This window comes from Sinohyriopsis cumingii, chromosome 5 (genome assembly GCF_028554795.1).
Source record: "Sinohyriopsis cumingii isolate HCF-2022 chromosome 5, ASM2855479v2, whole genome shotgun sequence".
Taxonomy (NCBI): domain Eukaryota; kingdom Metazoa; phylum Mollusca; class Bivalvia; order Unionida; family Unionidae; genus Sinohyriopsis; species Sinohyriopsis cumingii.
Window position 1 is genome coordinate 125,834,058 of NC_142965.1, and position 23,615 is coordinate 125,857,672.

Consider the following 23,615-nt stretch of genomic DNA (forward strand, 5'->3'; position numbering starts at 1 on the left):
CGTAAAATTTCTTGCTTGGAGCTAAGTTTAGATGAACATGGATTATGGCAGATCGTTCCACGAGTCGATAAGTGTTGGTATCCAGCTTTTTAACAGGGAGGTACCCTGTGGAGATTGAATGATATTATTCGATGTTTTCAGATTATAAAACACGTCACCTCATGAATAAGAGGAGAGTAAATCAATGATATATTCTTGAGAATGGTTGTTGACTGTATGTTTTTGTTTTTTATTTCTTTGTAAATCAATGCAGAGATTTTGTATTTTCCCCTTCCTGTACGTGTAAGCCATTGAATTTTTAAAAAGTGTATTTGCGTTTTCACATTTTGAGACTAATGTGGCTGTATCGAGCTGAAACTTTTCAAGTATTTTTGTTAGAGTAGATATGAGCAAAAAATTCAAAAGTGTAATTGCAACATTGTACTGTCACGAGTGGAGAAACGAGTAATATAAATTTGTATCTACAAAAAAAACATATATTTTCTTTTCTATTACATGTTCTTAAGGCGAAAATTGTGGAAATGCATAAAATGGTTTCTCTATTCTGTTTCAATACGATTAATGGATTCATCACTTCCTCGACAGAAACAAATTTTTATCCAAATGTTTTGTTTTCAGACAACTTGAACCGTGTGTTGTAGGATATAACAGGTATACGATACCGACACAAAGTATGGAATAAAAACAGGTCATGTACGTTCAGTCACTGATAATTTGAATGAATTATTTGAAAAACTATTTTTTAAAAGGTAAATACATGAAGCCTACGTTTGCTTATTTTTTGACAGTTCGTTTTAGGCATTTACTATGGCACTTTCTCATTGATTAGATAAATGTATATAAAAGGGTCTACAGTCTAAACATGTGTTGATATATGTTCATCCTGATGGAAAGAGTGTCGGGGAAGGAATAGGGAGAAGGCGGGAGAGAATGAGCAGAAGAATATGGAAAATCAAATAGGCCTAAATATAGAACTACAAATATGAGTAACATACGATAGGGCAGATGTATTTACTAAAAGGCGAAAATAAAACAGTTCCAAAAGAAATATTATTACTGCGGCGATTAAAGTAGCGTGTTTTAAGGTGATTAAATGTACGTGTTGGACTCAACTAATGTTAGAGTGTTTCACGGCAACAAGAAAAGCGAAAGAGGGAAAATGCTGAATCAAAGAAGGTTGATCTTTCAATATTTATCGTTAATCTCAAATTTCACCATTCTCGAATCACCTTTTAAGATCTCCTACGCGTGATATATAACTTTAATAAATCTAGTGGAGACAATTAAAACCTACACGTATTCACCTAAACGGTTTGGAAGCATTTTTGTAATCGCATATGCCCTGGTAATTATTCTTATACTGATGTGATAAATAGTAGTGGAAACTTGATTGACCGTTTTATAATTACCTTGGTACTTAAGTTTGAATAGTATACATTTTACCCACCCACCCCAGCATAAGATATCTTCGGAGTCTTCGAATGACATTTGCCTGTTTTATTCATTAAAATTTGTGAGGACATACATTCTTTCTTTTAGCCTTTTCAGCTGATATTAAACTGTGTTGTTGCCTCTTGTAAATGCTCTGAAAAATTCTCGCCACATTTATTATCATAATAAGACTAAAATATGTGTTGAATTATTTCCCAGACAAAAAGTGGATACTCGTATGTTCGGAGGTATGTTAGTGTTCATTTGATACAGTAATAATTTTATCTAGATGCCTAAAACAATGGTTCTATTTTTACAATACACAAAAATGGTGATATAAATTATAAAAGGAACTATAGGTAGCTAATGCTTAAATATATACTTGACACATTTATAGAATAAAAAAGACTGCTTAAATGCACACAAACGTTCATTATAATTACTAATAAATATAGTTTGCTTTGTTGTCAAACTCATAAGTAAATGATGGTTTCTTCATTCCATAACTGCAAAGGCCTTGAGCACTGGTAAGAAGCTAGAATGTGCTATAATTAATCTGCAATGACTCTTACCATATGTAACGGTTGTTTTATGTGCTTCACATCGACAAAGGAAGGCATCAACATATAACATGGACGCGTCTTTGAGAGTTATGTATTTATCAATAAGATTGTGCAAGAAATATGATGAATAAATATCGCAATCATTTAATCGTATACTGATATCAAGAAAGGCTATAATGTATGAATATTGTTATTTATATTATTTGATACTGACATAGGTGAAAACATCAGTGCGTGCACTGAGGGTATGCTCATCATGAATTAAGTGCAATATTTTATTTTGTTATATGCAAATGATGGTGTACTATTTGCTAATTCAAAAGATAATCTACAATCAATGTTAAATTTTTTGAAAGGCTGCGTGACATCATCCCTTCCAACTGATTACTGAGAATATTTTCAAATAATAATCTTTGAAACGGGAAGGCATACAACCGCTTTATTTTATTATAGGGACAAACTACGTGATTTGGTCGATTCTTCCAAATACAGTGTAATTATACTTTTATGGATGTATGAGGCATCATAACACAAACAAAAATCCGTGAATACGGTTAATTTCTCTTTGCAAATTTTTATATTGTATGTCTCTACGAATCACATAAAAACTGCAATATAATTTATTTGTTATAGTTTCTGCTATTCACTATAATGCTGAAGTATGCAAGTGGCAATAAGCAAAGTATGTAGAAACCGTGCATTTGAAATTCTGTGGAAATATTTAGAACGTTGGGATATGTACAGAATTTGTATTAATTCTATGAACGGGTCGGTAGAGCATATGATACGAAAAATACGAATGATACAATTTTAATAGGGAATTTTATCAAACCGTAATTTATTTCTGCCTCAAATATGTTTAAGATTAAAAAATGATGTTGTTGTCTGGTATAACTAATAAGTAGCGAAACTTGAGAGTACCAAATCAAATATATACTATAAGTTTATAATATCTTGAAGGAAGTCTATAACATCTTTTAGTAAATTGCTACGTGTATAATGTAATTTTAAGTTGGAAGCATACTTGTATGCAAATAACTTTAAAATTCTTCCTGCTTGATTTAGGATAGTATTACATAACCTTACAGCAGATTTAGGTTGCAAACATCCTGAGATGAGTGGTTTTGTGTATTACGTAATGAAAATTCGATTCCTAATATCACCTCCTCCATGTGCATTCTTTTAATCATGTCCTCCGGAACAAATATTCACCTAGGTCTTGCCTGTCGAAAGATATGAAATTAAGAGAAAGTATTTTAATCATTTATATCTTTGTTTGCTCGTTGTTTATTGATTTGTATATCTTGATAAAAAAAAACATTTATTACACCAGTACCTCATTGAAATGCATTTCACACTACGGCTATAAACATTATGCCGGTTAAAAGCTGAGTAAACTTTCAAAAATCAGTAGTACACCAATGATCAAGTGATATACGCTTTGTGTCAAGATCAGCGATCTCAATTTAAGGCCGTATCTTTGAAAACGCACAATGACCTAACACAAGCAACCGATATATAGTAGGTCAGATTACCTGCGCTCAATATTGACCGGACTAACTGAAAGTTATGTTAATCTCCAGCTATTAATCATCATAACAATCTGTGTTAGGAATTGAAAAGGAATTGGTGAAAAAGTCAGCGCTCAAGCAATAATTAAAATAATGACAACAAAAATGACAACAATCAAAGGTTTTAGATAATTTATTATACAAAATTAAAAGTTAATATTTGCTATTCAGATAAAATCTTAATGAAAAGTTCCGATGTCAAGATACTTAATTCAAAAATATCAGCTGTCAGGTGTGTAATCAAAATGTCAGTCAAACAGTCGTTGTCATGAGACTGCTTAGTCTTGTAATAACATACGATGTTAAACGTGTATAATGAGCGGAACTTTAATATCACGTTGACTATGTTCCTGTGTTGTGTTTTGTTTTTCCTTAGGTGGGCTGTGTGGTTGGTACTATGGTGAGTGACGGACTATAAAATGCACACAGTTTATTGTCCACTTGTAAACCAATAGTGATGAAGACGATACTAATTTTGTAACATAGATATTTATGTTGCCGCATCATTTTTCACAGCAAAATTATGAAAACAACAGAAGTGCACAGACTTGTCATTACCGTATACAACATCTCATTAAGGTGCATTTCAGTAATATATATCCTGACCATCCTGAGTGTCCACATGAGCTTTGAACAGGAAATACAAACACATCATACAAATTCATCGATTACCTCGAATATTTAACGTTGCTCGCGCGCAAAAATGTTGGTCTGTATATTGCAAAATTAATAAAACTAGGCATTGGTGACGATATTGGTGCTTATCAACTGAAATTAGCTTCTGGATCAACTAATAAACAATTGTAAGGGATTATGAGCCAATGACTCACTTATTAAAACCAGGATGTTTGTATTAGTTCGTTCTGCCTGTGTATCATGCGAAAATGAAGATAAATATGCAAATCAAGAAATGCATCGAAGTACCATTAGTATAAATTTTAATTGTTAAAATACTTCTTGGACTAAAATAGATTCGAAATGAAAGTGAAAGACTGACAAACTAGGACAAAGGTAACAGTTTTGAATATTATAAATCTGTTATCCAGAAATTACTAAAATGAATGTATAGTAATTACTTGGCGTTTACAAATATTGGGAATAATGTACGTTTTATTAGTTTCTGTACTTACCTGTATTACTACGATTTTCAAAAGCAACTGCATTATAGCGATATTTCTGTCCAAAATGTATTCTTTGTAGGTCTTCATTATATTCATTTACGCAGAGTATGTGCGCAGATTATATAGGAACAACAAAACATCATTATGTAATCCGCAGTATGGTGCTATTATTTTTACCATATCGTACTTGAAACAACAAATTGCATTTTTGGTAAACAATTAACATGCGTGGTCACCTTCCACCTCCTCCGCCTCACAGCAATTATGTTCTTTTCGTAACTTTTCTCACTATTGTCTCTACTTTGTCATATCTGGTTCTATTTTTACATTAATAACTCTAAACTTTACGGGTCTAACATGTAAATATTTGCTTCTTACAATTATTCATTACTCGTTTAAGAAAGAAAATAAAAGATAGCCGTGACCTTTAGTGTCTTGTGCACATTACAATAAGCAAAATAGGATTGAAATAAGGCTATAAAATGATATTAATATCATAGGGACCAAATCACAAAATTTATCTTCCGGATGACGTTTTAGTTACAGAAACATAAAGGTTTCTTTGCAAAAGGTTTTGGCTGTAAAAGTTAAATATATGAAATAGATCATTTTCGTCAATTATCATGCGAATAATAATTTGTAACAATAGTTGCTTGTTGAAGTCATTTTTTCTCAGATTTTCAAAATATAATTTGGCAATTTCATTAATAGTTACCTAAATGTGGTCTAGATGTGCAAAGTTAAATAAAGTCTTCCAGTTTAGTCCAGGCAAGATGAAGGTGAATGTTGGCTTAGATTTATATGACTCAAGGAAGGAAAGAGAGGGTTTTTAAATTCCTGAATGGGAAATAAATCTCGTTATTTGTTCATAAGAACTGTAAGACTTGAAACTAATAAATCATATGCTGAACTTGTTCACGAGTCTCCAATATGGTCACTATGGAACCGTGGGATTACCCAAAGCAGAAAACGAAAAGCTTTGTTAGGATGTTTTAATGAATAAAGTTTATTAGTGCAACATTAATGTAATAATGATTGAATTTGATTAATTGTTTTGTAACTATACGAATATCTATAAATAACATACATTTTAAAAAAGATAAAACTACTATGTGTAAATTTTTCATCTAAAGTTACGACTGAATAATTAAATCTGCGGGTGCCATTTGTCTGGTGCCCCCCCCCCCAAAAAAAAAATTAAAACAAATAATCAAATCTTATCATGTGTTCGTTACCCATTTTTAATCAAAATGTTAAAAGTCTTATACTTTAATCGAAATTAAAATAAATATTAAACAGTAAAATCGAAAACAGTTTTAAAAATGGTATCTTTTGTTTGTGAATAATTCCAACTGTCATGAATCGACCGAATTTTCTGCAATCTGCAAAATTTCGGGATAAAGTATTTCACTTCCTGATTTAACTACGAACAAACAATATTTGACATAATTAATAGTTTAAAATTTTGTACACCGTTTAAGAATAAAAAGCATACAATTTAAACTTCCAGTGGCGTAGGTAAAATTGCACAAACTTTCTGCCTTTCTTATAAGCAATAGATATATGACCAGCATCAAGCTCCGATTAGTTTTGCTACTTCTGCAATAGAAGAAAGTAAGAAATCAAATGATCGTGAAAAAGTATTTCAAAATGAAATAAATAAAGTTAAAATTATTATAGCAACCGCACATTCTATATTAAAATCGAGATTGTTGCTTTCATGCTAAATTGATTAAATATTTATATTGACCTCTATACAAATTAAACTTTTCACAATATAATTATGTGTTAGTTTTCTTTTGTTGTACAAGCAATATCATTTAATTTCCGTTTTACTAAATGCACAATCAAGAGATTAATTGATCTCCATGATCTCAATAAATGTCTCAATAACAACCACTAGTTCATTGGTTTAGTCATATTACAAGTCAATGTACACATACGTTGCCGTTGTGGGTGTGGCCAATAAAATTTCGCAATTTATTACTGCTAAGTAATACGTTCAGTATTGTAATAATGAAACAAGCAGAGATCATGTAGCAAAAGGTTAGAATGCATTGTGCTTTACGCGCAGATAAAACGCTAATGAAGTTTATAATTTGAACTAAGACTGGATCATTGCTTGGGTACAATCTGTTGATCTTTTGGGTCTAATAAATCAGACAAAGATTATGAAAGTATGCTAGTAGGTAATATATGACAGAGTACGGGTAAGGTTCGACTCTTTTAATCAACTTATCATTGCACAATTATTATCAATGAAATATTGACGACCTCTATAATTTTCAGCGATTGATTTTTTCTTCTGATAACCCTGCTATTGTAATCAATATGCGTTAAAAGTTCCGTACCACACGGAATTTCTATCAATACTGTTGATGTGTGAATATTGTAAAATAATGTGCTTCAAATTTTTAATTACAGCTCGTAAGCGACGATGCCTAAAAACTTCTATATGATTGATGTATATTCATGAGATCTAAACTGTTGCTCTTGGAAGTCGTTACTACATTTGAATGTAGGGTGTCTATCAAAACATTGCTCTTCTGGCACGCCATTACAAAACTTCCTTCTTTCTATGTTTTTATTCTGTGTTAAAGTTAATTTAATGCAAGAAGATGTATATTGAATTTGTTAAAATAATCAGATAAAATATACTCACCTCCGGCATTGAGGCAAACAATATGCAAAATCCAGAGTGATAAATCCAGAGTGCAAAATCCATATGGATTTAATTGCTAATCGTAAGAACTAAAATATCATGACCTCACTGAAAGAAAAATTATCATCCTTTTGTACTCTTATTCTAGGCGGACCGACAACGTGATATTTCAATCACTTTCATCCGCAACGTCTGCTTCCAAATTCGGCAATTGACGACTGTATTCTCTAATTTACAAAGATATTTTCAGTTATAATCTATGCCACATCTTCAAAGAGCAACTGAAATGAATGAGGCGAGTGCACAGTCCGAAGTTTAAATGAACTAGGGCTGACGAAGTATTTTGATACCTCACATAATACGAGAGAAGTCGGGTTCTAACTTCTCAATGACTCATCTATCACATACAAAAAGCATGTTGTAGTTCCGGCAAGTTGAAAACCGACCGTGTGTATAAATTATCTACATGATCACTGCTCTTCTGAGGGCTTCGCATGTTATTCGATACCAGGATATGCATATCGACAGATATAGCCTATAACCATAGTTATTTTGGCTACATGTATCGTATAACAAACAACCGCAATATAAGTACATTACATGAATCGCTGCGTAATTCCACGTGATCAGTTAACACTAATTTTGACACTTGAACACTATTGTAACTGCAGTTCAGATCACACTAAAAGAACTTGAATGAAAAATTTGGATAGTAATATATAGTCTAACTCTTTACTGAAAATATTCGTTTTAAATATACAAAATAAAGAATATGCGAACTTACTTTGCACATAGCGTTATGTTGATAAAAGTCGATATATTCTGTGAACATTGGCAATGTCCAAAATTTCCATATCAGACGTACGTTTATAAACAGTCAAATGTATTAAAGTATAAGTCAGAAAGGATCTGGTTTATTACAAAATCAAATGTTACATGATACTATCTGCTAAGCCAACCGACGCAAAATGCATGTCAAGAACAAAATTAGAATATGTATCGTAGTATCAGTGACTTAAACCTAACTGTTTGCATTATCATACATTGTGATGTCAGTAGAACACAAAGAAGACCTTTCCACAAAACAAAATTGTAAAGATTCTATGTACATTTTGTAGCTGCGATAGAGAGTTGCCCGCTGATCTGCATGTGAATATCATTGGAAACGGTATTAAAAGTCATTTAATATAGTTTGTAATAAAGCATTTTTTCAGCAGTATGAGGATTTAATCCATGACGAACAAAATTATCTTAACCTGGTCTGCTTTCCGATCTTCGAAGCAACTGTTGTACGATTACCTAGAGCACATGATCATAACTCTTGGCAAGGAAAATTACTGTTTATGTAAAATATATGAAACTGAGTGCATAATTGCGAAGTGTATACTGTAACGGAAGACATTATGTTGTAGAAAAATGACATTTTGTTTCAGACTGTACAATGTAACATTAATTTCCTCAGTATGGTGAAAGAGTAAATCTATGGCGTAAATTGAGTCAAAATCGACATTTGTCAGAGTAGTTCTTGATTTGTATTTAAATAAAAAAATTGGCATATGAGTAAATAATCAAATTATTGTTGTTACTCACTGGTCCATGAAAGAAATAAAAATTCTAAATTTCACAATTATCTTGATTGGTATCTATCCACAAAAAAGAAAAGAGATTTTAACAACTGGTTGTAATACATGAGATTTCATTGTTCTTTACGATAATCGTTCTATATAATCGTTACAATTATGGCACTATGTTTCACATTGGATCATATCTCCTGTCGTACTTGTCCAAATGATTTTTGTCTTTTTTACATTGATGAACATACACAAATACTGAAACAAAAAGTAAAGTAAATGTGTTTGGATCCAAATCTGAGAACTATTAATTACCTTATGATGGGATGGGATCTGTTACATATTGAGGATAGTTGTAAATAATTTGCGACAGCCAGATGTTGCACATCTAAGTCAAGCTACGTTAATTTCCATCATCAAAGTACTTCTGATATTTATCTACATTTGTAACGACAAAATTTGTGCTTTGCCAGACCACAGTTACAATGCTTCTTAGTGGCCACAATTAATAACCCTGAGTAATTTTATATGCTGATAAGTGTAACACGATAGCATGCATATAATCTTTACTATAGTAAGAATTACAACCATCGCTGATCACTTCAAGTCAAATATATCATTACAATCTGACCTCGATTGACACTATATGTCATACTAGCCCGTTACTAGCAGTTTGGTAAGCAGAATGTAATAACAAAAACAAACATTCCTGGTGATTTCCAGGGTCATACTGAATTTCTAGCAAACCCGTATAGACGTAAAAAAAAAGAATTAATCGCCGAATGTAAAATCAAAAATAGAAATGAAGATATCATTCCTTTCGTAATTGAATATAATCCAAGTTTGCCTTATATAGGTAACATTATCAATAAATATTGGGATTTATTAAAATTATTATCTAACGATAGTGTTAAATCGCTACAGGAAAGCAAACCCACACTTCTTTATAAAAGGACTAAAAATCTTTAAGATTTCCAAATTAATTCTAAACAAGAAAAAATATCATATAAAAAGGGATCATCAAATGAATGTAATAGACTTAAATTTCGCACTGTTCTTTTATTAATGAAAATAATTCTTACAATAGTTATAATACAAAGGAAACATTTAATATGCATTGTGATACTAATTGTGCAACATCAAATTATATATATATATATATATATATATATATATATATATATATATATATATATATATATATATATATATATATGGATGGATAGGCAGATTTATAGATTGACAGACAGACAGACAGACAGTTAGTTAGTTATATAGATGGATAGATACATAGATAAATAAGTAGATAAAGTTAACAACACCATAGAATCGAATTGAATATCTGTTTTATAATAAATATCAGGAAATCAACATTTAGATAAAACATATTGCTCTTAAATCCCGTCTGGATGCATACTGTTCTAAAATCACAATAAATAGTTCCAAAACTTGTCTAATCATCACCATCTCATTGCATGGGAAAATAGTTTCTCGCTGCACCAAAAATGTAAAATTTGTATAGACCTATTTTTTTTACATAAGCATAAGGTAATCGATCAATTAAGCCAAGTCTAATGAATGTATTCTGAGTTATAAAAAGTTCAGTTTCCTTTATACCCCTTACATTTGTCAAAAGGTTAGTCTTGTCTTTTAATATTCTCCTTAACTAACGTATATTGTGTAATACTTGACATAACATCGCAACAGGTTACAGGCTAAAGCTGGCCATAGGTTATATAACAAGAAAGTGATAAGATTTATCGACTTGGAGCAAGTATTGCTTGGTTTTAAATGTAAAGCCGAAGCAATCTAAAATATTATGCATACTATGCAGCAAATAAATTCTAAATTGTTGATTGATTTGGCAAATGAAAACTCCTAGTATTTTTCTATATATTACCAAAATATACGTTTACATGTTTTTGAATGAACAAGACGATGATAGGTATGCGCCACAGAATTTACAGTAACCTTAAGCTGAACAGATTAACGTACTTTAAAAGTTGCGTCATTTCTGGAAATATGGAAAAAAGGCATATAAGCAAGTATCAGAACCCTATTCCTGTATTCATATGATACTGTTGTACTTGGAAAAGTGTTTGACGACATACAATATAATGACTATATCCATTACTTGAATGTCACTACAGGTAATAACGAAGTCTAAGTCTAATTATAAGAAAAGGAATTCGTCAAAGGACTGTGATAAAAACGATTTTACATCCACGCTTCATGTCCATAAATATATTATTTTTTTCCTGTACCAGGTTAAACATGAAGCGAAAATAAGCTTTATTTTGTTTTTTCCTAAGAAGAAAGAGTTTCCAAAGCGACAGCCATTGTGGATACAAAATAAACTGGTATAAAATTAAAAGCTTAATAACAGTATTATCATGCATAAATTATATTTTCTATTTTTATCTAATAGAATTCAAATATGGCTTTGCCAACTAACTCAATAGGAAGTATAAGATAATAAATATTTTAACATTTTAGATCATAAATGTGCATTTACACACCTCAGGTTATATATAAATACATAAATTTAATTTTAAAAATTTCTTTGCATTCTTCTGTATTTTTAAATTGTACAGAGAGTTAGTTTGAGTGATTCATATAGTGATATATTTGGCTCAAATTGTTCATTGTCCAAATCGAATAATTATTTAAAATTGTTCATAAATTTCCCACAAAACAATAATCATGTCATATCACTACGCACCCCACAAAGACAATTTTTGGCTTAAGTAATCTGTGATTTTGTTTTGCAAATACATACAAATAGATCATTTTAATATAACGTGGTTGAGTAAGGATGGAAGACCGACAGTGTACATTGGCTTTATGTTCCTATTTACTGTCCTAATAACAGCCTTGAAATTGGATAGGCCTTTGTTTGTCTACATTTGGAACTGTAATGGTAAAATAATTGTCTCCACCTGGGCCTTAAAAATTGTAAAAATACCAAAAATATTGTTTAGATCGTTGTACTTATCGGTTATTAGGACCTGAAATGGGTATTTGACGAATGGGTATTTTCTTTTGAATCATTTGTTGAAGAACGTGACGATGTTTGCCTAAGCATTGTTTCTGGTGTTTAGACAAAGGTATCGTGCCTTTCAAGACGTTCAAACAACATTCGCACACGGTATCGATGACATCTTTGGAGGCAGTTTGAATGAGTTTTTTCGCATGGGTGGAGAAGCTTTGGACAGGACAGACAACATGTCCCCATGTTTGAGTAAACGAGGATGCAGTCATTTCCTTTTCTTTCCTTTGGGTTTAGAAGAGGGATGTTTTCTGGAGAGTGACATCTTTGCTTGTTGGTTCCGGGACACTCACCAAAAATACACTAACGTAGATGACTTAGCACATGCCCTTTTATCTTTTTTTGGACAGTCGCTTTGTCAAAAAGGTGACAATGTGTTTTCCACAATTGCCAAAGAATCCTCCCCATTTGGTTACTCCTCTTTTTCTTTGGACTACGGTGTCTTTTCTTAGGGTAACGTCGATGCTTGGCTAAGCGCTTTGCCGAATGACGAGACTGTCCTTGTCTCTTTCCTTTTTGGACAGAAGAATGACGATAGTGACAGCGTGCACTTCTTTGAGGTGACATCTTTGGGCGTTCAGGAGCACAAAAAACACTGATACCCATGCTTTGTCTCAGAGCTTTCATATACTGGAACGCGTCGTCACTGATTGTTTTTACGTCGTATCAACTTGATGACAGGCATCACACGTCGTGGAGGGGTTCGCAGCGGACTAAATCGAGACAGTTCTTGCTTGGACAAATCCAGTAAACTCTGTAACATGCCCGATCTCTCTTGGACTTTGATTTTGGGAGCAGGTACCTTGTGAACAGCTGCCACTGCAGCTAAAGACGAGGAGGGTGTCACCGCTGGAGAAGTTTTTGGAGACGCTGGTTTCCATGATGTCATCAAATGAGGAAGAACGGGTGTCAGATTGTGCTGGGCAGGCATCCCCAGCAACGGATAAGTGGAAGAACCTCAGGCTACCGGAGACGCGGTCACCGACGTTGCAGGTCGTGGTTTGCAAATGTAAGGTTGTGTCCTGGTTGAAGTGCTTATTCTCTTCCGGGCAGAAACTGTTTTCTGTGGGCTTTTCTTTTTCTGAGGACTTTTATTTTTCTGTGGGCTTTTCTTTTTATTGAGTTTTGAACTGGTCTTTACACCATTGCTCTTTCTCTTCCTTGGACTTCGTTTGGCTTTTTCGGGAGTAGATTTTTCTTGGGGAGAACTTTGGGACCATTAGGATCCCATTTCAAGAGGGAGCGAATGATGACACCTCCTGGAGTACCGCTCACTTCAGATTTTAAAATGATTTGCTTTTTGGTTTGAGTGTCGATGCGGGGATCGGCCAATTGAGCCAAGGCTACTTTGCTTCTATCAAAAAAGCGTTTGGTTTGATGAGGAATCTGAATGATGCCTTGCAGTAATTGACGTGCTGTCACCGTAGACCATCGTAAGACTTCTTTGAGACTGGCTTCTAAGACCCGAGCACGTATTTGTGGAGTTTTTTCGCGACTGATGCCATACAGGGCACGAATCAATTTGACGGGAAGATGAGGCTGAAGGGACGTCAGATTGACGATGTGTGAGACAGACGAAAAGTGTCTGAGGTTTTTATAGATTTTTTTGGTTAAGTCGACGAAGGAGACACGTACAGGACAGGCCCTCCGTCTTGACACCAGTGATGAAACAAATGGGTACGAAATCGTAAATAATCGGGGGTAGTGGGTTTCAAATCGACGAGTAGATAAGCGTGTCGGGTTTGAGTGGCATCGTCTTACGCATGAGTCAGCCAAGGTGTTCCTAACTGTTTGGGTAAGACGTGCACTTGCGATTTATCTCTAGGGCTTTTAAGCAAGACCACGTAATGAGCATTGAGACTGATGGTGCGATGGGCTTTACTTTGTTGAAACAAATTTTGAGTAATATAAATAACACTTGCATTACTATCATGCCATTTGCGCATAAACCACAGTTTATTTTCTTCTTCGTCTTCTCCTAACATGTCGTCGAAAAAGACCAGATGGGTTTGACTGGGGTCATACACGATTCCGTTGTCTTCGTTAGGAATGCCTTCCACAAACACGATGGAATCGCCTTGACTTTCTCGCAAGAGACTGTACGCCGATTGCCACTCTTTGTAACACAACACGATTCGTTGAGGTGGACGATCGATCAAATGATGTTTATGTTCGATCAAACGTTTGACAAATTCAGTTTTGCCTGAACCGCTAGGTCCAGCAATTAACATGTTAAAGGGATGGCGATGATACATGGCCTCCCAACTGGCACTGTATCATACGTTCTTTTAAACTCGGCTCATACAAAACAAATTTTGTTACTTTTTTTAATTCCCGTCCTAGGGAATCAATCTAGTAAATTGAACAGACCCCTTTACTCGGAGGCTTCACTGTCAAGGGCCGGATCAGCTCAAGTGTTGGGAGGGGAAGTTTCAAAATATCAAAATGACCCTGACCTTCCTCGAGAGGGCACCAAATCAAATGTCTACGTGTCTATTTACTCAAAGTGTACATAATACCCACAAAACGTGTACAACATTAAAACAATTATCAAATTTCAAGTGAGAAATGACGGTATATTTGTGTAGACATTTTTTTTTATAGCTTGGAGATATTGGTTTGTTTTGTAATTTACGAAACATTGCACCAAATTACATCTTGCTTGAAAATAGACAACATGGAAATCTCCTGTATCGTAGTTTATCAAAAGAAGCCGAATTTTCTGTTTTATCTATATATTGGTATAGATTTATGGACAAATGTATGGCCTTGCCCTGCTATCTTGTAAGATTTCATCAGCATTTCTAATTGAATGCAAGGTAGCAGGTGGGCTGAACGCAGTTTATCGTATTGCATCATTTTACTTTGGTGTTATGCACAATAAGTATGACTTGTACTAAACATGCGTTTAACTTACAGGACAGTAGGGAATAGGTAGAAATATACTATAATGCAAAAAAAGGTTTGTAAATTTAGCTTTCATTACTTGTTTTCAGCATGATAACTATACACCTAATTGATTATTGTGAAAACTGTGGCATCTATTCTGCTATATATATGTGTATGTGTATATAAGAATTATTTCGGATGGTACTGTTTTTAAATCATGTTTGACAGAGTTAGGTCATCATTTTTTAAATAGAAAGTACCCTATTGACATCATGAACACTGCTGTACAAAAAGTATCTTCTCTTACAAAACTTGAATCTTTACAACGTAAAATCAAAAATAGAAACGATGTTATCATTCCTTTCGTAATTGAATAGAATCCAAGTTTGCCTTATATAGGTAACATTTTCAATAAATATTGGGAGTAGTGAAAGGGGACGATCTAGCGACAATGGGAATTAGCATTACTGACCGCCCCCCCCCCCCCCGGGACAGCAGCAGGGGGGGCGAATCGGACATTTTGTCCAATCGTTATTTTGCTTAATTATTACTTTCTGCACTCAACGATCTAGTGTCGTCAGCGCCTGGTAAAAAAAAAACGACGTCGGTCCATCCTACACGATGGTGACGTCATTTGGTTTAATTAACACCTTCTGCGCGCCGATCCCCAGCGTCGTCAGCGTCCGGTAAGCACATCGACGACCGCGTCGATGTCATCGCCCCCCCTGCTGCTAAGAAGTTATTTACAATGAAAATTATTTACAACTAACCGAATATTTGGTCAAGTCCGATACGATATCGTGTGCGAGGATCATGTAAATTTATCGTTACGAATCCATGTGGGGTCGACTGAGCAAGACTAAAAAAGTTTCGAAAAACATTAAAGTCCATGTCACCGCCGCACCATGTCTGCCAAATATTTCGTAGCGTGTGTGTATCAACGCCGATGAACACAGCAAGAATATTACAGTTGTCTCTAATTACTTTTGGAATCTGAGTGTATCGTTGAGTGACATATATCACGTCAGTGTTTTTATGCCTGCCTCTGGAAAATATCCTAGCTGGGTTTTTTTGATTATCTAACATAACATCATCGTACACAACTAGATTGTTAACGTCGCCATCAATATCATCAATACCCGGTGCATCATTGATATCCGTAATAAACTCAATAACATTTTTTTTAGCGATCGCTGATGCATTCTCGTTGAAATCTTTCAACACCTCGTAGCATCGTTGATCATCCACGCTAGGAGCAACCAAATACAACTTATCCCACTTCATCCATCTCATTATTAAATTGAGTAACAATTGCGTCTTGCCGGATCCAGATGGTCCGATGATAATCATCCGGATCGAGTTTGGTAACGCTGCAACATGCTTAACTGGTTCTCTTGTTTTAGTCGCCGAAAAATCAATTATATTCATATCTCTATACATAAATTATGGATCTATATTGTGTGAAGTGTAGAGTACGTACTGGCACAAATGATATGACAACCGCTACAACAAGAAATAACAGATCGGCGCTTACTGGCAAGTGTGTACAATGCGGTACAAAGAAATTTAGATTTATTTCTATTAGACCTGGAGATGTTTTAAAAAAAAGCGAGGAGGTGACATCGCAGCCAAATTGGCAAAACTCCCCGGAACACCGTGGGCAAAGTATCCAGGAGAAAAACACCTCCCAGGATATAGCTACTGTGGCCCCGGAACACGATTAGATATCAGACTCGATGATCAAAATCAGCCCAAACCCGGTGAGTATCCAATAAACGCTATCGATAAGGCGTGTCATGCTCATGATGTTGCTTACAAAAGTAGCGATCTGCAACAGCGTCATATCGCGGATGTAAAATTAATTCACGCATTAAATGCTATTCCTGATAAATCCGTCAAAGAAAAATTGGCCTCATGGTTGGTAAAATCGGCTATGAAAGGTAAATTAATGATGGGTGCTGGTAATTAATAACAACATGGAATCCATCTATTATTCTCCGAGAGGATACTGGAAGGGGAAGGCCGCAATTGGTAAGCTTGCAAGCGCTGCAAAGGTAACAAAGACCACTGCGGCTAATTGGTTATCCAAACAGGCTATATGGCAAATCTATCTACCACCGCCTAAACAAATCAACTTCTCGCGCTTTGATGTCAGCGTACCTAATGAAGTTCATCAGGCTGATATATTATTTCTGCCGCATGACAACGGTTACAAATACGCGCTAACCGTAGTTGATGTTGCGAGTCGATACAAACAAGCGGAGCCGTTAAAAACAAAGTCGGCAACTGAAGTAGCCGCTGCGTTTGAAAGAATTTATCGAAGAGGCCCTCTGCGCTGGCCAAATCTATTACAAGTTGATCCCGGTAGTGAATTTCGCGGCGCTGTTTTATCAACGCTGAAACATCATAGCGTCGCGATACGACGAGGTCACACTGCGCTACATCGTGATCAGGGAATTGTTGAACGATTCAATCGGACTCTCGCTGAACGGTTATTTGGATATCAATACGCGAAGGAATTCATCCAAGAAAAACGATCTCGTGAATGGGTTAAAAGGTTGCCAGGCGTAATTGCAGCGTTAAATAACGAGATTACCCGAGCAATCAACATGAAGCCCAGCGACGCGATTAAATACGAGTATATACCCGGAAAATCAAAAATAAATAGCGTTTCCAAGCCGATTCTTGGCGATGTCACTGTTAGATATCTATATGAACCAGGAGAGCTTGAAGGCGGTAAAAAAAGAGCTACTGATCCTATTTGGAGTGTTACCACACATAACATATCAACGATAACACGATCAACTGGTAGACCACCGATCTACAGACTGGATTCAACTGCTCCTCAGCGCGGATTTACACGCGAGCAACTACAAGTGATACCTGACGATGCTCAATTACCCCCGCGTGGTCTTAACTAGCGCCGTTGCGTCTATTGCACTCAAGACATGTCAACCTCACATTGTTTTTAACATGACCGAGACTGTTATCGATTCTGTCCACGGTAAATTGGCGAGCGTCTTTATCCGAATAACGCCAGCGCATTACACAATTACAACTCACGCAGTGATTATTCTGTTGTTGTCGTAACGCAATTATTAATTCGGCATCAATATCAAAACGCCGCTGTTTTTTTTTATCCTGTTGGCGGTAACCCGAGAGTTTTCTATCAATGACGCTTGCATCGATAATGTCGTTGTCGTTGGTGACTCCGTCACTGGCTTCGTCAATAACAATTCTTCGAAGCTGATTTATTCTCCGTACTCGGGACACTGCAAGATAGACTAGATTCGACCATTCGATGCGATTATCAACCATCCAAACAATTGTGTCCGTGATGGTTAGTCCCTGCGAGGAATGTATTGTTGTTGCGTATCCTAGCGTCCACGGGGATTTATCAGCACGTAGCGCGTCCTCGACGACACCGATATCAACGAGCACGATATCATTCAGCACGAGAATTTGTTTTTTTGTCCCCGACGCTGTCGGGGCTGGAATTTCAACTTCAATGTTCTGCCGCCGTGTGTCCGCGGGTCTATAACATAACGGCACTGGACGCGTTGGAAACTTTTCCTTATGCAACGTAAACAACTTCCGCTGAAGTGTGTCTCTGACTATCTTTCTGCTCGCTACAATCAAATCGTTTGGTCTCCATGTTTCCCAGAATTCATTTAACGGCGTTTCCGGAATCACCTCGCGGATTATTTCACATTGAATTCTATCCGGCTGTAATCTGATTAATTTCTTAACCTCGCGCAGTTGTTCATCAAAGTGCTCGGTAATCAGTATCGGTTTCTTCATAATAGTCCACAAAACCCCTTAACCAATCATGTGGACCCTCGCCGACAAATGGTGGTGGTTGGCCATGGTCCCCACACATGATTACCGCTGTATTCGCGCGCAGCAACCACTCAAGAAACATTTGTAAAGTATCTAACGAAACAGTACATATCTCATCCCAGATGATAATGTCGGGAATAAATTTTTCACCCATTCGATCAGGAGTCCACTCACCGCCGCTGTATCGAAAAAAGCTGTGATAAGTAACGGCGTCAACATTTCGTTGTTTTATCTCTCGCGCTAGTCTATGGGTCGGTGTAAGCACGATTATACTTGCCCGCGTACGAAATAATTCAATTGCCCGAGTCGTGTTTCCTGACCCGCCACAGCCGCTTAAATAAACTGTTTTGTGTCTACAAATTGGATCAGAACACGATGGTGCATTAGACCATTCTGACAATTTATCACCGCGTAAGTAGTTGTTTTCAACGGTGACATCTGCTGACGGGGAATAATCGCGTCGTATTTCATTTTTAATTCTCCATGTACCCCAACTCTCGTCCGGACTAGTAAACTCGGCTACGTTTCCCTTATACGCTACGTCAACATAAAACGAATCAACAGCTACTCTAACCGCGGTATCGGGGAATCTATTTATCATCGAGAATAAATTAATAGCGGCGTAACCCAGCATAGACGCCCTCAAATGTGGATACGCCGGGCTGTCTCCATCGCTGTAGGTAACAACTGTACCCAACCTCGTTCCATTGGACAAGAAAGCTGTTTTGCAGTTCACGTATCTATTTTTTGCCACTGCGTCCTTGATTACGAAATCATATTCTGCGTCATCTATAATCAGCCGTGAGCAATATCGTTTGTAGTCGCAGTTTTTTCCACCTTGTGTGAACTTACCGATTATTCTTCTACCGAGATCTTTTGCCTCGCGGTTTCGTTGGTTAAATATCCTCCTGGACCATTCGATGATATATTCCTCGTCGGCATCAATGTTTTTTCTGGACTCGTCAATTATGCTATCTAGACGCTCCGGTTCTGGTAACCAGACTTCAGTCTGTGCCCGGTATGATATAATCGCGTCACTGACAATCAACGAAACTAGCATGCTACAATCAATCATATACCGTAGCAGCGCTATTGGCAGCCACTTCTTTTCAGCCATGTGTCTACCGATCCAAATATAGCAACAGCGATGGAGTCCTGCCGCGAATTCAAATGATACTATGCGAGCGAATCCGGTTAAATCAAAATCAGGCAGTGGTCCATTAATAGCAACACGAGTCATTTCATGACTGGGGTGTCCAAATCGTCTAAAGTACTCGGCCGCGGATCCATACCCGAGAAAACTCGCTGGATAACAGGCAACCATATCAACCGAGATCATAGCGTCGCGGTTGTATTCAGTGTTCCATAATCCACCGTGATAATACTCCAAACAACTGGATTGTACATCCGGCAGAAATTCCTTGCGCGTTGGTCTCCACGCATTTTTCCTTGCTGCAACATGAGCTACAACCGATGGAATCGTAAAACAATTTGTTAGCAGTTGTTCATCATGCTCCTCAAATTCTATGGCGGTTTTTTTCATCCTGTTGTGAAATGCTTCAGTGCGATATAATTCGCCGTTTGGTCTTACAAACTGATCAAAGGTATCCACATCGTTTTCAGCGCTGCGAAGTAACCACACTGATACAGGGTCGTTTTTACACAAGTAGGCAATAGCATCAAATAGTTTCCTCTCCGCGAGAAAACCATCCCTGGAGAATTGTTCTCCTAAAAATTCTTCGGGTATATACTTTACTGTTCTATCCCGTGGAAATATTGTGATCGCGGGCGTCCATGCGTGTTCGTTATGATCAATAATTTTGATTGGGGCTCCCTTCGATTTATACTTCGATTCGTATAATACTTCACCGGTTATCGTTGTAACGGTTATTGGAAATCTCAACGACGTTTCTAATCTCGCTATGTCGCTGATGGTTGCTCCACGCTCTTTTACGTTTAGTTCCCACTGGTTGATTTTGCTACGTCGTAAATCAGTCAATTTGTTTCCTCGACATGCATTTGTAAAATGCTCTATTATTCGTTCTGCTACACAATTTATCCCCGTTGACTGTTTCATCGGTTTCAGTTTTCCGATATCAGGTTTCTTATTTAACGGGTATATTCCATAAACAACTGCTGTTTCAGGATACGCTCGTTCATAGTATGGTCTGTCAATTCCGGTTAACAACCCCGGCTTGGAGTCGCGGCTGACAGTGACTGTTTTCTTGTCGCTGAAAACTGGTTCAAATTTATCACGTATGATCCAATCGCCTGATTCCACCCGGACAATGAATTTTACTCTGAAGAAATACCTTTTACCGTCAAGTTGTGATATTATCATTGCTGCGCGGTTGTCGTTCATGGTAGCATCAACAACACCATCAATTCGAAATGTTGACCAACTATGAGATGCACCATCACGTTTGAATTCATTGATACAATCGCGTATTTTATTCAACAGGGTTTTATCGTTTATTAACGCTTTTGGTGTGTCCTTGAGGACTCTATCGAGATTGAACTTAATATTTTTCCAGGGCTTAATTACTGCTAATCTCTCAAACTCATCCATATAATTAAAACAAGTATTTAAATAAAAGAATATAGTATAATGAATAAATGCAAATGGTTGATGATTGGGTCGACAACCCCGTGCAATAAATCATGTAGAGGTGAATTCTGCGGGTATCATTTACAAAGCGTTCGTAATGGTTCTCTTGGCCCCCTACCGTGCTTGGTTTGCCACGTCGGTGTAAGAGGAAAATCGCAGTTGTGTATCAATTGTGGCGTAAAGCGATACAGGGAACTAAAACGCTATTATGACAAGCGAATTAAAAACGCCGTCATTGACCCCACCGCCGACTTCGTCATCAAAACCCCCCAAGACTACGTTGAAAGATTCATAATTAAACCAAATAATAAATTAGACAAGTAGTATTATTATACAAATGGACCAAGAATTTCAGCCGCACCCCCTGCTCGTCAATTACGAGGCATCTCGCGACGGTATTGTTAGAAACCGCAGACTGAAGAAGCCGGTTGGATGGAAAAACAATCACGGGTATTTAATATTTACTGCTGGAGGGAAAAAATATCTCTGTCACAGAATCATCTATGAATGTTTCCACGGATTGATCAAAGATAGTCTCGTTATTGATCACATTGATTCTAATTATCAAAATAACAGACTGTGTAATCTGCAAGCCATCTCTCAGAGTGAAAATAGTAAAAAAGGCCAAACTGGTAAATACTCAAAGAAAGCAAAACCCGTAAAGTCATTTGATACAACAACTCACGAGGAAAAAATATTTCAGTCGATGAATGAGGCAGGAAAATATTTTGACATTTGTATCGCCTCAATACAATTTGTTGCAGAACGAATATATCAAACAGCGATCTCAAAAAAGACGGGTCATAGAATTCGATTTTCATATATAACATCAAAGGGAGATAACTCGTTTTGTGATAGCGTCGCATGACAAGAGTTATGTCCCTTGAAGTCCAATTAATGTTGCGATTAATTAATCATTTTACGATGAAAACTAATGAAATACACGCTATTATCTAACAGCTGTATTCTTTTTTTTAATGTTTTATTCAAATATTTGGTTTCATTTAAATGCCGTGAAACACCATTAATAAGTATTTAAGGATTTAACGATTCAAGGGAATTCAAATTAACACACACCTTGTGACTGACGCCGCTGTATTAGTCACTTTATATACAAGATGACTCGTTATAAGCCTGGGGCTTTCGAAAGCCAATTCAACTAATCAAAACTAACCCACGCTCTTGACCCGGGCGTGTGGTTGTCTTTTGTTCACAATCATGCAACCGGGTTAATTTAATTGGGTTGCTTTTGATTGGTTGAATTGGCCGTAGAGTTCCGCCCCGCCGTTTTATGTTTGTGCTGTCTTGTGCCGTCCCATCATCCATCAATCATTTCATTGTAAATATATTCATCCATGTAGTGCTGTCCCTAAGCATATCTTCTGGGAGGTCTACGATGACGTTTGTCACCCTAGGCCTCCCCTCCCGGAGATGTATGTTTAGGGTTCCAAGATGTGAATGTCCTTAATTAAGTATATGTGTATGCCTGTAATCTGCCACAACACTCGAGTGGAGATTTACGGCATTGTACCGTCCATGTATGCCTGTAATCTGCCACAACACTCGAGTGGAGATTTACGGCATTGTACCGTCCATGTATGCCTGTAATCTGCCACAACACTCGAGTGGAGATTTACGGCATTGTACATACAAAAAACGGGGTCAAAAATGACCCCCAATAATTTTATTAAATTTTATTAAAATTTTTGATATTAGAAATAAGATGTTTTATAAGAATAATGAATATCGAAGACATCAATAATATATTAACTGAGATTTCAAAATTAAAAAATCAAGGAATTGAATTATCTGATGGTCTCGACAGTGAAAAAATATTATCCGATTATGAGATTATTAACGAACAGTCGAAACGGGGGCGTTTTACCCTGGCCCGCGAGTACTTTTTTATAAAACGATTACAACATACGATTAATGAGAACCTGTACCACAATGACGCAAATGCATTCATTGGACTATTCACTGCCGTTGAAATAATACGAAAAAAACTCGGACGTGTTTATGAACGACGCCGGGAGATTTCTAGTAAGATCAAAAACATTAGAAGGATTATAGACGAAAACTCCGTGGAGCCCCCGATGGTACACTCGGCGGAAAATTAGAAAATTGCGGATCAATTTACAATAATGGTAGGTGAATCACTTACTACTCGGCTAGCCAGAGAGCGGCTAGCAGCGCTTAAAAAGTTTATACCGTTACGAGACAGGGTGAGAGAGAAACTTCAAACGCGACAACAAATGCAAACCGATTTTACTGTTGGAAGCGAACAACTCTTTGCCCCGGTAACTAAAG

The 23,615-nt window shown here is 36.4% G+C and overlaps 1 protein-coding gene and 1 long non-coding RNA gene across 2 annotated transcripts in view; one reads left to right on the plus strand and one right to left on the minus strand.

Moving 5' to 3' along the window:
• The window catches only part of LOC149800139 (uncharacterized), a 122,931-nt gene that overhangs the window by 2,145 nt on the left and 97,171 nt on the right, over positions 1–23,615 (plus strand). The gene's annotated exons all lie outside the window — the stretch shown is intronic.
• Positions 3,683–9,914, minus strand: LOC149800140 (uncharacterized). The gene is made up of 2 exons (XR_016421332.1): positions 7,349–9,914; positions 3,683–6,285 (listed from the first exon to the last, which is right to left on the minus strand). It is a non-coding gene; the product is annotated as an uncharacterized LOC149800140 (long non-coding RNA).